This window comes from Pseudopipra pipra, chromosome 1 (genome assembly GCF_036250125.1).
Source record: "Pseudopipra pipra isolate bDixPip1 chromosome 1, bDixPip1.hap1, whole genome shotgun sequence".
In the NCBI taxonomy this organism is placed as follows: domain Eukaryota; kingdom Metazoa; phylum Chordata; class Aves; order Passeriformes; family Pipridae; genus Pseudopipra; species Pseudopipra pipra.
In genome coordinates, this window is record NC_087549.1 from 127,277,305 (window position 1) to 127,294,997 (window position 17,693).

The following is a 17,693-nucleotide window of genomic DNA, read 5'->3' on the forward strand; positions in this document are numbered from 1 at the left end:
CCCTTGCTTATAAACAAACAGGAGACAGGTTTCTTGTGCTGATACTAATTACATCAGTGTGAAGAAGATTCCTACTCACAGTAGTGTACTTTTGAATATGGAAAAAATAAAATATCTTCTTGTTGAATACAGATGGTCAGCTCATGTTGTCCCTTTTCACCTTGATCATTTACATCCTCTACCCAAAGAAGAATATCCTTAGCCCATTTTTCACAATAAACCTATCCATCCTCACTGAAATTTGCCTTTAGAGAACTGAGGATTCTCTTTGTCCCTTTCTTATTTTTCCAGATCTCTAAAATAAACCTTATTTCAGCAAATTTACTGGGCTACAGTTTGGCAGCTGCAATATTTTTGATTTCAAGACTCTCTTTAAATTAAAGAAAAAAGTTTATATTTCACACTTACATTTCTAAATCAAATTCTCTCCTTCCTTTTTTAGACAAGAAAAGAAGTTATGTACAGGATGCATTTGCCCTGAAGTGTCCTTCACCAGATCAAATATAAGTAATTATAATCATAGGCCAAACACCAGTTTTCACTCACTGTCTTGTAAATTAGGATAGAAGAGCAATCCCTCCTACCTTTTTCATGGTCCTTGATCTCTGGTTGAAATATGCAATCTTTTCCAAAATACCTCTGAATAAGAGGTCAGAATCATCACTCTGTCATCTTTTATAACCGATAAGTTCTAGGTAAAGGAGGAGAAAAAGGAAGCCTCAGTTGATAGGAATCACTAAGAACAATCCCATTTGTAAGTTTGCTGGTGTGACTATTTGTGTTTGCCAGTCTAGAGAGGTATACAACTATTGCTTCCACATCCCTTCCAGTATGGCACTGAATAGACTTTTCTTTTAACTATGGCATTGATATGAAAGAAAAAAGTTTGAGAGATCACTTTTGGCATATCCCCTCTATGCCAGTGTTTTATTTATACTTTTCTTCTATGCCAGTGTTTTATTTATGGTATTAAATATATAAAGAGATTATAATGCAGCAAAAAAGGCTGTTATGGGAAAACAGACGCTGTTTTGTCCAAGAGCCATGCTTATGAATAAGGCCACCTGGCCTAACACACACTGATTTTCAAACATATACGGAACAGAGACCTTTTCTTTTTTTTATTATTCAATCAGCTCTTTTATCTGTGTCCCGCAATGGTGCATAAAATACAGGACATTTCTTTCTAAGGCACTGACATGAATCAGATCTTATCTTTTAGTAGAGAACAGTGTTCTGAGGGTTTTTTTGAAATCAAGCCCTCAAATATCTTCGCTGCCTGGAAGTACATTAGTATTAAACCCAGCATTTATCCCACAAGTTATTATGTAAGCATTGTAAATAATATATAAATACTCCAACTTTGTCTTAGCTTAGCACTACTTTTAGAACTGAAATTTTATTAACACTTTTTATTGGAATTGGTAGTAAATCAATCCCCTACCTTCTCTACAAGGCAGTCAGCCCCTCCTAGTGGCTGCTCCCAATCTGCAGCAAAACACCCTCCAGGTTTTCCTGCCGTTTGTTTGTCCTTGGTCTTCGCTAAGCAGAGCAGTGAAGATGGAACTGTGAATTCTTTTCCTCCTTAAAATAAAGAAAAAATGGGGAAACCTTTTGTGATTCAAAGTTATTGATGGAAAAAAATAAACTGACATTAATGTTTGTGTTATTCCTTGCATTAAAGCTTGTCCTACTTTTCATAGCCTGAATTTTATGAGTCATAGAAATGTGAGATCTAAGAGCCTATATTGCTCAATTACTCATATTCCTTCCTCTGTTACATCAATACTTTTTGAAGTGTTTTGTAAAGCTGAGCAGTAAAAGCCAAACTATTCCACAGCTTGAAGGTTGAAAACCTGAAAAATAATACTTGTAGTAATATCCTTCCTTTTTACATCTTTCCTTCCCTTAATTTCAGCAACACTGCTCACACAACTGGTTATGCACATTTGCATGCTTGTTGCAGTGGGTCTCTGTCACTCAGCCAGGAACACATTTCTGACAATCTTCCTGGTTTTCCTTCCTCAGTTTTACTGCCTAGCTGACTATTTCTGACATGATGTTTCACCTGTTGAAACTGCCCAAGGAAATTTTTGACCAGCATCCCACATCACCACTACAGTTGTGACTTCCCTTTTCTTACATATGAACCCTATCAAAAAAACACAGGAAAAAAAAAAAAGTAAGTAAGAAAGTCTCATTCTCTCTCTGTCTCTACTTGTATCTTCATAGCAGACTTGGGGAATGCCAAAAAAAAACCCCATTTGAGGAAAAGAACATAGGAAGTTTCAATAAAACCCACTGGTAACAAGCTATCAGCTGCGGGTCAGCTATCCACCCACCCACTTTTCAGCAAAGGGCAGAACATCTACTGTCTTTGCTCAAATTACTGCATGCCACTTTCAATTTAGATTTTAGGTCCCTATATTAAGGCAGTACTCTCAGTCAACCAGTGAAGATGTGCTTCTGGTGGCCATCTGAAAGTACCAACAAAAGTCCAAATTTTCAGAACTAGGTATTTATTACTTTGTGAGAATAAGGCAACATGCCAGGCACCTACAGAGAGAGCCAACCCAAATCAATAGCCAGCATCTTAGCAGGAGGTTAAGAACCCATGCACAGCACAGCAAGCAGACAAGACAAGCTTCATTTCTGATATAAATACACAATACACTGAAGAAAGCCTACAGGCATTGAATCTTTTAGTATCAGTATAATTATCTTACTCAACTACTTTGATATTGAAAGATACAGCCTCGTGTGCCAAAACACATAGGCAAAAACTAGAAGTAAAACTTCTGTTTCTAGCCACTGAAAGGGAGAAAATTGTAGGTCTTGCCTTTAATATCATTAAAAGAACATATAAAGGCTTTTTCAACCCCCTAGTTATGATTTTGGGGGAAAAAACAGGGGGATATCTTGTGGCCTGAGGCAGATTGCTGTAGTTCTTAAGTCCACATAGATTCTTGCTTTCCTTTACAACAATCTAGATGTTGGCATGGACCACGATTTTATTGTGGTCCCAAGATTGGGATTTTAATTTTTGTTTTACATTTAAAGTCATCTGACCAATAAATCTGTCTGTAGCTGACTGCTGAAGATGGCTTCAAGCCAATGCTGAAGAATGTTCACCTGAAAGTAACCCCTCCTTATTTCTATAACAGCTTATTTTTGGTTGAAAAATTATTATTAGTTATTATACTGGTGCTTTAATCTAAACTGAGATCAAGGACTTACTGCATTAGATGCTGCCCATAAAAGACCAAGTACCAGTCATTGAAAAAAAATTAGTTTGTAAATCATATAGTCAAGACAGGTTCAAATAAAATGCATTCCACTTTCTATTAGAAACTGAGGTTCACGAAACTGGAATTGAATGGAAACCTCTATTTTTTCTTTATAAAAAAAATTTCCACCTATTAAGGATTACTGATATTATTCCTAGAGTTACTTGAAACAAAGACAATTCACATTATTCAGTGTTTTAAGATTATAAAATATGTAGGAAAATTATTCAGTGTTTTAAAAAGTACATACCATCTTTGAATGAAAATCTGAAATTTTTTGGTTTACCACAAAATTGACAACCAGCCTGAATTTTGATTCAGAATCATCAAATAAAGCTTTTCATTAGTGTCACTAAGGAAAAATGATTGAATCAACAGATTTACTCTTTTAGAAAATACAGAACATATTAAGACCATGCATATAGATAATTCCAGAAACTGGATGCATAGACTATTAGCTTGTTAAGCTATTGAACATTATCTTTAATTCCAGTGTGGGCTCTGAAGCCAGTTTTTGATCCCATCCTGCCTGAATGTAATTTGCTGGCACAATTAAAAAAATAAAATAATAATAATAATAATTTTTATTAAACCTAGAGCAAACTAACAAAAAATTAATTCTGTAGCTGTCAGGAAAGCCTATAATGTATTCTACTCTATCCTGGAATGAGAACAATTCCTAAAGCAGCAAAACTGCAACTGACTCAGAACCCCATCTGAAGTTCCCCAAATTCAATAGAAATTCTTTCAGTGAGTCTAATGGGCTTTGGGTCATGGCCTCATGCATTAAAATAATTTATACAGAAAAAAATCTATTTCCTTTTACTTTCAATTAATCAGTGAACTGGTTGCGACCTATTGGTAGAATGGTAAATAATACGGAGAACAGGTCAGTTGTAGAGTGACTTGGATCACTTGCAGAGGTCAAATTGGATCTAAACATAGGTTTTAATGCAGCCAAGTGTAAGGACTTCTATCTAGAAACAAGGATTATTTGTAAGATGAGAAAAGCTATTGTAAAGAGCAATGATTCTGTCTCAAGATTGATAACAAATGACTGTAATAGTAGATGACCAGTTGAACCTGATTTTCTTCAGTGAGCTAACATGATCCTTAATTGATTTGCAAGCAAGGAGACATGATAAAAATGGTAAGGCAGCATTAGTGGCACTAGTATTGAAATTCTTTGTTCAGAATTAATTTCTATAATACTAAAAGGATATCAAGGAACTGGAAATCATTCTGAAAAGATGCAATGATGCTGTCTTTAAAATATGCCTCACTGTGTGAAAGATTGAAAAAGCACAACCTGTTTGGTTGATCTGAAAAATGTCCTAGAGATAACCTGCACACTGATTACAGAGAAAATAATATTTCTGATGATCAGCAGGAGTTTAAATGGTATAGGAAAATCATAAGTGAATCTAAACAAAATTTGACTAGAAGCAAAGGGAGGATTTGAAACATTGAGGAGACCTAACTTTTGGAACAAAAGGATATTACAATTACACAGAATTGTATAATTAATGCAAAACTATTTTTGTCATCCTCTTTTACCCCAAAAGAATTTTTGTTTATTAAATAAATTAATGGATTACATTCTTTGACTTGTATGAGCCAAAGGTATGAAGGAGCAAGTTGAGCTACGAGTTTACGGGGAATGAATGGTCTTGAAGCTAGTGCATACTGGGTCTTATTTCAGGTGGGTTGCTGATTTCACCTGAGAAGCACAACTGACAGATAACTGGGTACACTGGCTGTAGATACATCTAGAAATGAGGAGCTGATTTCACCCGAGGGAAGATCATTCCCCACTACAAGACTCATCACAGTGCAATGCATTCAGGGTATGTGTTTGAGTAGTAGTGTGTTTAGCAGGGATTTTCATGTATTTTATTTCAATGGAATGGTTCCAGTACAGGTATTGTGCTTATTCTGTTGCTCATTACATTATTAATCCTCTGCAAGTAGGCTATGGTAAGAAGAGTATGTCATCCTACACATTAATGGGTATAGTACATATATCAAATGTATTACCTGAAGTAATGTAGTGGGGATAGACAGGTTAAGGTTGAAGGTGGTTATAGGTGGTTATTATGTCTTTTTCACTTAAAAAGCTATGACTTTACAGCATGAGTAAAATGAATACATGATAGTTCACTGAACCACATACAGCGTCTTTTCCAGGTTGAGTTTTTCCTGAGATCATATTGTTAATTAGGTTTGGAATACAACACAGATGTTACAATGTCTTACGTGTGAAGCTTTGTAATTCAATGTCACTAATGACTGCCAGATCTTATTCTCCAGATGCAGATGCATCCCACCACCCTGAGTCACTCCAGTTTGAGCAGCCAGGTAGTAAGACCCAGATAGAGACTCAGCAGATGCAGAGGACAGAGCAAGCTCAGGCATTTGTATGAAGTTTGCTCTGCTTTAGTAGAAGGCTAAAGGTTTATAAGGTGTGAACTAGAACCACAGAATTAACAATTCTTTTGGGCAACAACTAAATTAGGATCCCCACAGGAGTTTCTGCCTAGGGGAACCTCACAGGTTATGTGCCTGGGGACACCAACCAACACAGTACAGAAACAAGCCCACCCAAGGCGACCACTGTATATGCAGGTGTCCACCAGTTCCTACCAACTGTGAGTTAAAAAATCCAAATAAATCCTGCCTTGAGCACTCCATGCAGCAGGCATGTTGTGCCATGTCTGGCAGATAGTGTGGGGGACCATTCCCCACTACAAGACTCGTCACAGTGCAGTGATGGTTATTGGGATGCGCCACGGACACTCTGGAATTTTTGCCATTGAGATGATGGAGGGGAATCAGCAGCATTTTCAAATGCCTAATGCACAACCACTGCTTTGCTGCCAAGTACACAGACCAAACACCTCAACAGGGGAAGGACAGTTACAAGTAGTCGACAGTACTACTAGAACAGTTGTACATTTATTTTACATGGTAGAGATATCAAGCCCAGGTAGGAACTGAGAGTTGTAGCTATTACCCCCATATTCAGACATTTTTGTTCTACTTAACAGATCCTTCTCATAGTAATCATGATGAATCAGACAGTGATGAGCAAATAAAAGCTAAAACCACTAAACACATAAGGAAATCTAAAGGGCACTTAATAAAACTCCTTGATTTGCTATTTCAACTTTTAATACACTCTATCATAATTAATTTTGATGATCTTAAGCTAAATTAAAAGCAACGGGTAGCACTGCATGGAAGGAAAAGTATAAGGGCACCTTAATGGAGCCACCCAATATAGTGCCCTGTAGGCAACCATAATTTAATTTAAAAGCACACTTGATATGCAGAAATACACCCAAGTAAAATGGCAGGTGATCCTCAAAACAGAATAAGAAATAGCTGTTGTATCCATTCTCAGCCACAGTAAATTTGTATGAACATGGTGCTTTTCATTAAGCAATCAATAATATATTTTATTAGTTCCAGAACACTGCACACGACCCACTAGAAGCAATCTCACTCCACAGTTTTGAGTGTGAATACCACAATTAAACCAAGAAAAAATAAATTAGTTTTTCTGAAATCTGGAGGTTTTTGAGTTGTAAAAGTCCAATTACAAATTAGCAAGCTGTGAATAATCAGACTGAAAAAAAAAAAAACAACAACAAAACAACAAAACTCAACAGTTTTAAAGCTGCATGAGTTTTACTTGTAAAATCCTTAAAGATTTATGAAGTTAAATAATTGTTGGCAAATGAGACCATTGATGATAGCTAACAGAATCAGTTTTTCACCTCTAGTTTTGGAAGCAATATCTGACCTTTTAGGAGCACCACAATCTTTCTGCAACACATATGTAATGGTCACAGCACCAAGCCTGACAGAGTTCAAGAAGCATTTGGATGATAATCTGAGGCACATGATGAGACTTTTGGAGATGGTCCTGTGCAGGGCTAAGGGTTGGACTTGATGCTCTTTATGGATCCCTTCCAACTCAGCATATTCTACCATTCTGTTATCCTATGTTTGAAATATACAGAAATAAAGAGACAGGTTTGTTCTATTCCAGGGTACTAACAGATACATCTGCACTTGAAAACATCTGATCTCTCATTCTCCTTTCAGTATAGTAGTGAACTAGATTTCCAAATGTGTTCATCCACCTGCTCCCATTAAGATGGGGGGGATATCAATGCTTAAAAATGTTTGAAAATCTGGTACTTCGTTATAGCACTAGACTAGAGACAACCATGTCTTGAAACTCATCCGGATCTAGATGCTGAGGATTTCTGGAAATCTTCTTGGTTTCTTGTCGGCATACTGATATCAACTAGCATGTATATGCTTCATATGGATAAGATACCTCTCTTCATCATGTCTGTAATTCAATTTCGACATGGTAATTTTTAAGTTTTAAGAAGGTAATTTTGTACTTCACTTTCCTTTTAGCATGTGAGAATGCAAAAATCAAATCCAGTGAATTTTTCATTCAGTTGCAAACTCTCACTAAAGTGAATGACCCTTTTAAAAACGTTAGGAAGCCAGGACACTCAGAATATGAGAAGCACATTTTAATCTGGTTGCATCGGAAATACTCAAGAGCAAGAGTGAATAGTGAGAAATGTATTTTCAGGCTTGGAGAGCACCTGTATTCTCAGGGACTCACTGAAATTGTTAGAAAATCAACGCCATAAAGTGAAAGCATAAAATTAAGAAAAAAACTCTGTCCCAAGGACTTCACAGTCTATTAATTGAATCCTGTTAAACGCTGTTCAGGCAGAACCTTACAGGTGCATTGACTAAAAGTTGATTATTCAGAGAGCTGATTAATTTCAGAAGTCAATTATCGTAGCTTTAGGACTGTAAAAAGAGAAAAACCTCCTGTATGGAGCCATCACAAACAAAAGAAAGGATGGTCCACAGCTAGGTCATCTTCCAAAGACTTAGAAGACTTCAGTTTATAATTTTATTCATTCACAAACTCAACAAATTACTTAAGGCACAGAACCTACTGATTAATAGTTTAATAATATAACTACACTCTTTTCTCTTCCACAGCTATTGTATGAACTATTTACTAGGTACAGTCTTCAGTCCAACTATCTTCCAAACAATTCTTGACAATTGTCCACTCTTCCAATCAGAAATTCTGCCTTTAAGTCACTGAGCAAAGTTATATGACATTGTCTATATTGATGGGCAGATGTGAACCTGATATTGATACTCATGCATTGTACTCCAAAGTACGGAAGTTTGCAACTATATATATCACAGTGTCATCCCCAGGTTGGTAGATTTTGTGTTCTCTTGAGAAAAGTACTGTTCAAACACCCAATTTCACACTAGATCAGCCAATGCCTTCATAAACTTGTCTTCAAACTAGCGTCGGTTTCAAGAATCACAAAGCAAATCTCATTCATTGGACTGAGAGGAATTAAATCTCTCTTGAACTGGACCAGAGAAAGATTTTTTTAATAGAATTTTAGGACCAACTTCTTGACTGTGATTCTTGTGTCATAATTTTTAGCAGAAATTAAGTTAGCAAGCAGTCCCAAATGGCATTTCTAAAAAAATATGATGGTCATTTGTTTTAGAGATTTAACAGATATAATTCCACCATAGGTTATTAAGACTCACACCGGTATATATTTTGGTAAATTGTCACACCTTTAATCCATAGAATAAAGATATAGTTGTTTGAACATTACTGTTTTTACCACTGGTTTTCTCAGCAAACTTAGCTGATATTGCAGACAGAATCCATGCAGTGCAAATTATCCTCTATTTCAAAGATACTAGCTTCAAAATGAAGTTCATTTTCTTGCATAAATAGGATGCAATATAAACAAAGGTTCTTAGACAACTCAACATCGAGACTGAAAAATACTTTCAATCTGTGCTAGTTAGCAGCAAACAACATTATGTTTCCCTGAATGGCTATACTAAACATTTAACAAAAAAAAGTCTACATTTAGAAGCCATAATTTGACTGGTTTCAGTTGCAAAGCCTTCTGATTACTACTATTAAAAAACTTACCATGATTCATGCCCATTTCTGAAGAAAAAAGCTGTCTGGGAACAAAAACCCACAATAACTTGTACATTTTCATTAAATTATGTTTTTCTTATGATTTTGGAGGATTTTAAAAGCTTTTTAAATAGACAGCATCTTTAATTTCAATTTCACTCCCACTGTGCAGGCTAATATTTTTATTTAACCAGTAACATGGAGAGAAAAAGAAGAAAAAAATCAGGGTTAAAGCATGAAGAAAAAAGACCAGACATTAATGGAACTTCATTAAATAAATATTTTATTATGATGAAAAGTCAGGTGAAACAAGGAGTTATCCTGTAAAATTTTGGTAGAAATCTACTTTCTTGTGAGTTTCAGAGGGGGAAAAAAAGGAAATAAGAAAAATTTAAACAAACAAAAACTCCCAAATAAATACCTCCTCCTTTCCCACCCCCCCTTCCCAAAGTGAAACAAGAAAAAAAAAAACACTGTAAAGAAATACATACATTTTCCAGTATAGCACAGTAGTTTCTTGTGACGCTCTGTAGGTATCCAGCTATAGCTGTAGGATCACAGAGGCTGTTGCAAGGGGGAGCACTCAGGAGGTCTCCTACTCAACCTCCTGCTCAAAGCAGGCTCAACAATGAGCTCAGAAAGGGTCGTTTGAGGTTTTCAATCAAGCGAGTCTTGAAAACCTCCATGGACAGACCTCATCATGGACACTACAAGAAAGATCTTCCTAAGACAGACGGGGTACTCTAGTGTGACAAATCAGTTTCTGTGTTCAGTAGTGACATGCAAATTCACACACATATACACACACATGGGCTGTCACAGTGAGACAATTATTTCTCTTTTCATATTATAGACAGATCAAGCACAGCTCATAGTTTAATCTTTCCAGTGATTCTTAGATCAGCCTTAGTCAAACACTACCCATAAACACCCACGAGTTACTTGCAGGTTCCTCTTTCTAAAGGCTTGGCATCTCGTGTTGTTTGTGATGTGACAGGTTGTGGTGAGGGGGAAGTAACTCTGGCTGTAGTATGATTGCATAGGAGGACATTACTTAACCCATTCTTGGGTTTGTATAATGTAGCTATCAGTTATGTAAGCTTCATGTCTTGTCATGCTGGTCTGTCATGGACACTTTAGCATTATACATCTTAACTTTTTGGGTGCATTTCCTCTAGATACTGTTTTCCTGGAAATGATAAGAACACAGCATCTCCAGATGTCAAAAGTTACTACGTCAGTATTCAAGGACAGCCTCTTTTTCTTGCCTGAAAGAGAAAAAGCAATTTTATCTGGAGCACATCCAGCTTTGAGCTGGGGGGTTATCATATTTAATACTTCAGTACAAAAAATTCCTAGACAACAGCTTGGAAAAGAACCATCGCAATCTCCTTGCTTACACAGTGCATTTACCTGTCTGAAGCTCATAAATTATATGGTCTCATTTGACATTTTCAAATTAGATTTAGTATGTATAATAGCATATTTTAAAATATGTTATTCAAGAGCTGGTTTTTGCTCTGTGGAACTTTTAGATGGACAATGTTGCAATTTTCAGGTTTTGGCTAGTCTATTTTACATCCATAAATGGAGATATGAAGAAAAACAATTACACATAGCAGTTTTATAACAGCATTACAGTTAATCTGTCTTCTATTGTTATATTTCTTGGATTATTATTCTCTATGTGTAAATGTATGTATGCGTATATACATACATTTATGTAATGTTCGCCCCAGTTCATCATCTGCTTAAGAAAAGATTAATGATGACAAGTACTGTAGGTGTCATTTCTCAGGTAATTAACAAGGGTATTAACATTAAATTTCATTTACTTATTGCCAAATCAGCAGCCTTTATAAAAACAGCAAAGTTAGCTTAAGAGAACTAAGTATGGATTGTATTCCTTGGCAATATGAAGAGTTCAGGAAATGAAAAGTGTTTTGATCATATATAAAATATAGAGTATTGCTAGTGCAGAAGCCCTGCATCAACCTCAGTGACCCATTTACTGGTTATTCTTTCATTGTTTTAAAGGCATTATGAATTAGAGCTCTGCAGTTTAAATAGCATCAAATGTGAAATAGAACCCCTGTGCCTCAGTTAACCTTAAACAAGTTTCTGAAAGCAAGAGAGACAGATTTAATGGATGTGATGTCATTATACTATATCATACATGCCAGAAAGAAAGAACAGAATATAATAGAATATCAGGGCAACATAGGAAAGCCATTTTTTAGCTATTTAAAGCTTCAGAAAAATGAGCCAAACCTGTACGGAAGAGGCTGAAATGCATGTAGTAATGCATTCTAAAATACCAAGACACTTAAGTTTTTCCATCCTCTTTAGCACTCCGTATTAAAAATCTGATGCTGTGCCAACAATACCCAGAAAAATTATTTTAATTGCTGCTGCAACCTGATACTTTTTCCACTGAAGTTCACAATGAAATCTTCATTTATTTCATTACATTGTTCTGCTTCTGCTTCTAATTGTCTTCAATAGAAATAGGACTTCAGTTGCTACAAATATTTGCATCTTTTTTTCCAGTATCAACAGTCCCTTCCTGCTCTTCTGGAAATTACTATGGCCCTAGCTTTACCTCAAACTGAAAATACAGAAGTGACTATGTGATTGACCTGGACTCTGCACAAGTTCCATGAAGCCAGAGGAGGACTTTCATTGATTTCAGTGGGAACATACTAGATGATGCTGGGGGTGCATGAACTTTTAAATCCAGTGATTATTTTTCCCTTTTCTAACTTTCACTCTTAAGCAAGCAGCTTTAAAATCATTAAGGGTTGGAGTTTAGCATATGACATCAGGGACATGTTCTTTGGTAGAGAAGTCTACGTTGTTACAAGTTTTTAATTTATTTACCTTCTTCATGAAAATCAGACAGGTTGATAAAGTACTCTGAACAGATAAGATAATCGCGTCTGACATCTAAAAAGTCCTGTCAGTGTTTAAGCAGAGCATCCAGGAAAAGACTAACTGTCTTCTGAGAACAGGAGCAGAAACTCTGAAGACTAAGGAAAGAGTTCTGAGATCTCTGCTAATGCCACTGAAAAGAATGCTTGAGTTTTGCCAGATGAATCCACCTTGGCTTTTATTGTCATTTCCATTATTGAATGATCTCCTTTATGAAAAGGGATAACTAGTTATTGATTCAAACATCAGCAGCTTAACTGCTATTAGCCAGGAATGGCACCAAAAAGAAAGGCCACTGCATCAACAATATTGTACACTCCCACTCTGCAGGACTGCATCTCCTTCTATTCTGTCTAGGCAGGCTTATTGCTCAGCATAACTGTGGGTCTCAACATCATCCATATATTTATCCTCACAAAATCCCTGCTGTTCCTCTTACCCTTATTTTAGAAGCAGGCAATACGCGTCTAGGGTGCAGACTGCAGTGGACCGTAGGATTGCCTGAGCTAGCTTTTTCGATCACATTAGGACCATGAGCAGCAGTGCAGCTGCAGCAGTATGGAAGTTGGTGCTTGCATTAACCCTTGAAAAGTTGATTCAAGTGTATCCTAATCTGCCCGCCGTGATTAGCTTGAGATGTCCACACAGACACTGTTATGGATTATTTCTTTCTATCCCATGGCTAGCTAATAGTGCAAAGCCCGAACACAAAAGCAGGCATTAAGGAAGCAGTAAGAACACACACTGGCTCCTCTCTAAACACCAGAGAGTGTGATATAACAAAGAAACATATGCATCTAATAAATAAGCACGTTGATTATGACAAAGAATAGAAATAAATATCTCTTACGCACAAAGTTCTGAGGACTCCTGAGAACTACGCCCTTATTTTTTTTGGCCTCCAGGAGATATCTAAATCTCTAAATATTAATCTGAATTCCTTAGATATTCACACATGTGATCCAGAGCCTGAGCTATCCGCAAACCTCCTGTTATATCTCTAATTCAAAAGATCACTTCCTTGAAGCTCTGAGATATTTCTTTCCTCTTTGAATCACCTCCTATGCAATGCACCAGTGAAAGGCAGTATCTAGACACAATTTCCTGAAAAAAGTATATATTTAACTTCACTAGAAAAGGCTGATCTACAGTTTCTTTCAGAATTTAGCCCTATCAGAAGGAGACAATAAACACTAGCAGATTTATGTTTCATAAAATTGGAGTGTTTCTGTCAGAACCAAATGATTTTTCTCATATAGTGATCAGAAGGGTTAAAGGTAAAAATTTTTCTTCTTTTTTTTTGCCATTAGTCCATCTCCTGAATAAGGGCTTCTTTTGAGCTGCTGAGCACAAAAATGCATCTGGAAAATGTCAAGCAATGTATTTAAAAGTTATTATGTAAAAGTAAAACCTCTGAACATATTTTTTTATGAAACCTTCCAAGAAAATTCACTTCCGAGACCTGGATTGAGAATGAGCAGGAGACATTTTTCGGCCTGAAATAATTTTATGAGAAAGGTTTAAATGTTTGGAAAATATGTTGGAACTGTAATTTCTCCCTTAACCAACAACCTCAGTGATGGATTACATGACCAATAGAGTGAATCTATGTGTATACACATGTGCGTGCACCATTTCGTTTGTTTACCTTTGGATCAAAAATAGAATGTTACAGCATTTGTTTTATCATTTTCGATCCCCCTGAGGCATTGTGACATTTGGTACATTTATTTTTCCTGTTAAGAAATGATTCCTTAATTGTTTAAAGCAGGTGGAGGAAATATTTAGCAGAATGTTTACACTATGACAACTATACATTGGGGAGGGAAAGGGGGAGTGCGTTTGAACATGCACAGAAAGACAGAAGTTGATTACATTTCTTTCTCCTGCACAGCCCAATGCAAGCCAGAAAGAATCTCATTCCCCAGTGGAGCTAACGACAACATATAGATTTCAAAGGAGCCATAGGCTTCTTGTCATTAACTTTGGTTCAGCACCCAAGTCAGGTGCGAGTACGTGCAAATATGGGCAGCCTTCTTGCTGCCCAGCTTAGAACACTAAGCTTGATGTTCTTCCTCATAGTTCACAGAAAAAGGTAAATTCCTCCAAAATTTATTTTAGGGGATGATAAGAAAGCTCTCCCTGCATCCTGCCTCCTTCTCTCCACTTACTCCTGGCTAGTTTAAGTCAGGAAAGTTAAAACAAAGGTCCTTGTGCATCACCGACAGGACATGCCAACTTAAGTCCAGCAAGGAAAACATGGGAAAATCAACTTTTGTTCTGCTAGTTAAAAGAATGTGGTAGAATACTTAAACTCACTGATCTCAGACACACAGCTACGGCTGAATGCAGACCTATTCTCTTTTATTGTTCTGTAATGAAAGTTTATGACTACTCTGTCTGCTTTTAGCAGACAGGACCACTATATAGTTGCATATCTTAAACTCTGGGAATATATCGGTGTGACAGTGGGAAGAGACTTATCTCTATCTTGCTTCTCCAAGACAGCCCTCATCTATTGAAAGTTTTCAGCAAACCCTAGTTTCTTGAGGAAACTCCAAATTTAAATCCACTTGGTGGAAGACAGAACTATTTCCAGAGTTTTCCAGAACTATTCCAATTCAGAGGCCTGTGAATAGAGAACATCTTTCCTGAGGCTCAGATCTGGACACAGGATGTTAAAAATAAATCTTTTATTCTAGGGTCAATGAACATCCAAATATTTTCTTGGGAACTTCAATACCTCTCATATGAGAGAATGACATATAAAATGGGTGACCATAGCACAACAAACAGGATACTTACTGCTCTCAGAAAGAGGAATAATTTGGATTTCTAGCTTCTGGGAAAATTATTTTAATCTGCCTGGACTATTAGGTAAAAAGGTAACATTATTTCCACCAGTAATGCAGCATATCTGTAACCATGCTTTTCTCTTTGGATATTCTAATATAAATATCATGCTTAGCACAACAAGAAATAATTTAGTTTCTGGTTTAAATGAGGAAAAACAGAGACGCTTTTATTTGATCTGAACCAATTATGATTTTTTTGTTGGTTTATTCAGACACAAAAATAGTTTGACTGTTCAGTCTATTTGCTACTTACACAAACTTGTTGTTTGAATAATCATTACAAACAGGAACTTTGTCCAGCTAGAGGGTTAGCAAGTGGATGGTTAATTGGGTAATGCTGTTTTTAAAGCATACACATATACAAGGAACACAAGATATATGGCATAGGCACCCACAGAAAGCCAGTTCATATTATCTATAATGAATGATGGAATTTGCAGCTCTTCAAACTCCATTCAAAGTTTTTTGCCACCAGGTCCATAATGTTTTCCACAGTACCTTGCTTGTGTTTACCACTGAGACGATTTGCAGCACAAGTTACTGTTTAGCAGGAGTAAAGCTGATTCCATCTATCCCAGATTAATTTCCATCTTTCTAAATCCAAGTATATAAATAACAATATACTGTATCAATAATTTAGTTCATTCAAGGATATGATATTTTTTGTGACAAAGATTTTTGTGATAGAAATATTGTGTCTTGAAGTTAAGGTGATCATTTTAACAAATATCCAGAAAGCTTTCTGTCATCAATATTTAAAAGTTAATAATTTTCAAGCTATCTATTTTTTAATAGGGTCCACTAGGAACCTCAGGGATCTGCCCTGTTTCACAAAGTGTATATATCAGATATTAAGTCACTCCATTCAATAAGTTGTTGAAAATGTTTCCCTTGAATTTTAACCTTTTTTTGCAGAACACACATGGGAAAAGCACTTTGATTTCACAAAAGAAAATAATTTTCTTTTTGCTAGGTAAAGCTGTCTTCTGTTTTATAGCTCACTGGCCAAAAGAAATTTTCCTCTGGATACCATTGCATAGTCCTCTTGCTACTGAAAGGATGGGAGCTGGAAATTTGTTTTCTGTTTTAGCTAAATATGTATCTTTCTCCAGAAAAAGTATTTTGGTTTCGCTCTCCTAAAATATTTCTGGAAAACCTAACTTTTTAAACTTCCTTTACGTATTTATTTTGTCATCATTCCAAATCTTTACTAAGTATGAACCCAAATTCTGATATGCCTGCTCTGTTTTGAAATAGTGTTTAACAAAATGACACACTTAAGTCATAGTGTTATGGAGGCTGTGATGCAACACGAATACAAGACCACATTGTTATAGGACAAGGGAGAATGGCTTTAAACTGAAAGAATAGTTTTAGATTTGGTATTAGGAAGAAATTCTTCACTATGAGGGTGGTGAGACACTGGAATAGGTTGCCCAGGGAAGTTGTGTGGATGCACCATCCCTGGAAGTGTTCAAGGACAGGTTGGATGGGGCTTTAAGCAACCTGGTCTAATGAAATTTGACCCTGCCCACAGCACGGGGATTGGAACTAGATGATATTTAGGGTTGCTGCCAACCCAAACCATTCCATGGTTCTGTGAAGAAGACAAGAACAAAACTTAGAAACCTGGATTTTGTCCTTAGCTTTGCTAATTGCCAGCTCTGTGATTTTGGACCACTCTTCTTTGTTCTTTGGTCTTTCAAACCATTATTCCTTTTATGTACTTATAAACAAAACTTCACTGGGAAGGTACAGTCTTCTGCTGGGGATGAATGTTTAGCACAGTGGGGCTCTGATCTCATTTGATTCCTTTAGACAAGATAGTACTACAAATAAATCATCATAATAATATTCTGATTTGCAGTTAAGATTAAACCTAAAGTTACCTTATTGAAGTGTCATCCTGGTTCCTGTGATATTTGTCTGAAACTTTCTTCCTACAGTATAACAAATGTGCTTGAACTCCATTGGTCAGCTTCTTCCTCTAATGCAGACAGCTTAATAGATTTTTTCTTTAGCCCAGTACAGCTTGTTTCTTAGCATTAATTTCAACTTCAAGTTATTGTGCAAATTATGTCCTAGCTGGAAATTGAACCACGTTGACCACTGAAAAAGAAGAGCCTAATATATGACCTGTATTAGACAAATTTGCCCAGCCAGCAAAGTACAGTTGGATTGATTTTCACTCTGTCATAATGAGATATTTTGTTAGACAAGTTCTCCACCCAGTGGCTGCAAGTGTTCATGGGAGCAAGGATACGATCCCTGCTATGATACTATAGAAACGCTGGAGATGTAAATCCTGCATATATAGTTCAGTTGGCTCAAAGGAAGACAGGCAAAAGGATGCTTTCTTCATTTAGACCTAAGGAATCTATAAAACAAAATGTTTAAGACATTCAAGACAAAAAAATAGACTGAAGAAGTACAATAGATGTAACTATTGCACCCCTCCCTGCCAAAACCTAAAAACCTACAGTAGCATTCTCTAAATTTTCAACTTTTTAAAGTAATTTATCAATATGAGTTCAGAACAGTGGGGAACTTCTTGTTTGCTCATTTGCTTTCAGCACAGAACTGCCAGTCAAGCATTTCACTTCCAAC

At 36.4% G+C, this 17,693-nt stretch overlaps 1 long non-coding RNA gene across 2 annotated transcripts in view; it reads right to left on the reverse strand.

Moving 5' to 3' along the window:
* Positions 1–591: 591 nt before the first annotated feature.
* The window catches only part of LOC135424734 (uncharacterized), a 301,350-nt gene continuing 284,248 nt past the window's right edge, over positions 592–17,693 (reverse strand). Inside the window, exons 5-6 of one of the 2 annotated variants that reach the window (XR_010435332.1) lie at positions 1,445–1,584; positions 592–691 (exon numbers count right to left, since the gene is read on the reverse strand). This is a non-coding gene — a long non-coding RNA (uncharacterized LOC135424734). Of the gene's footprint in view, positions 692–1,444; positions 1,585–6,938; positions 10,569–17,693 lie in introns of those variants that run through there. The other variant, XR_010435331.1, reaches the window with a different exon arrangement.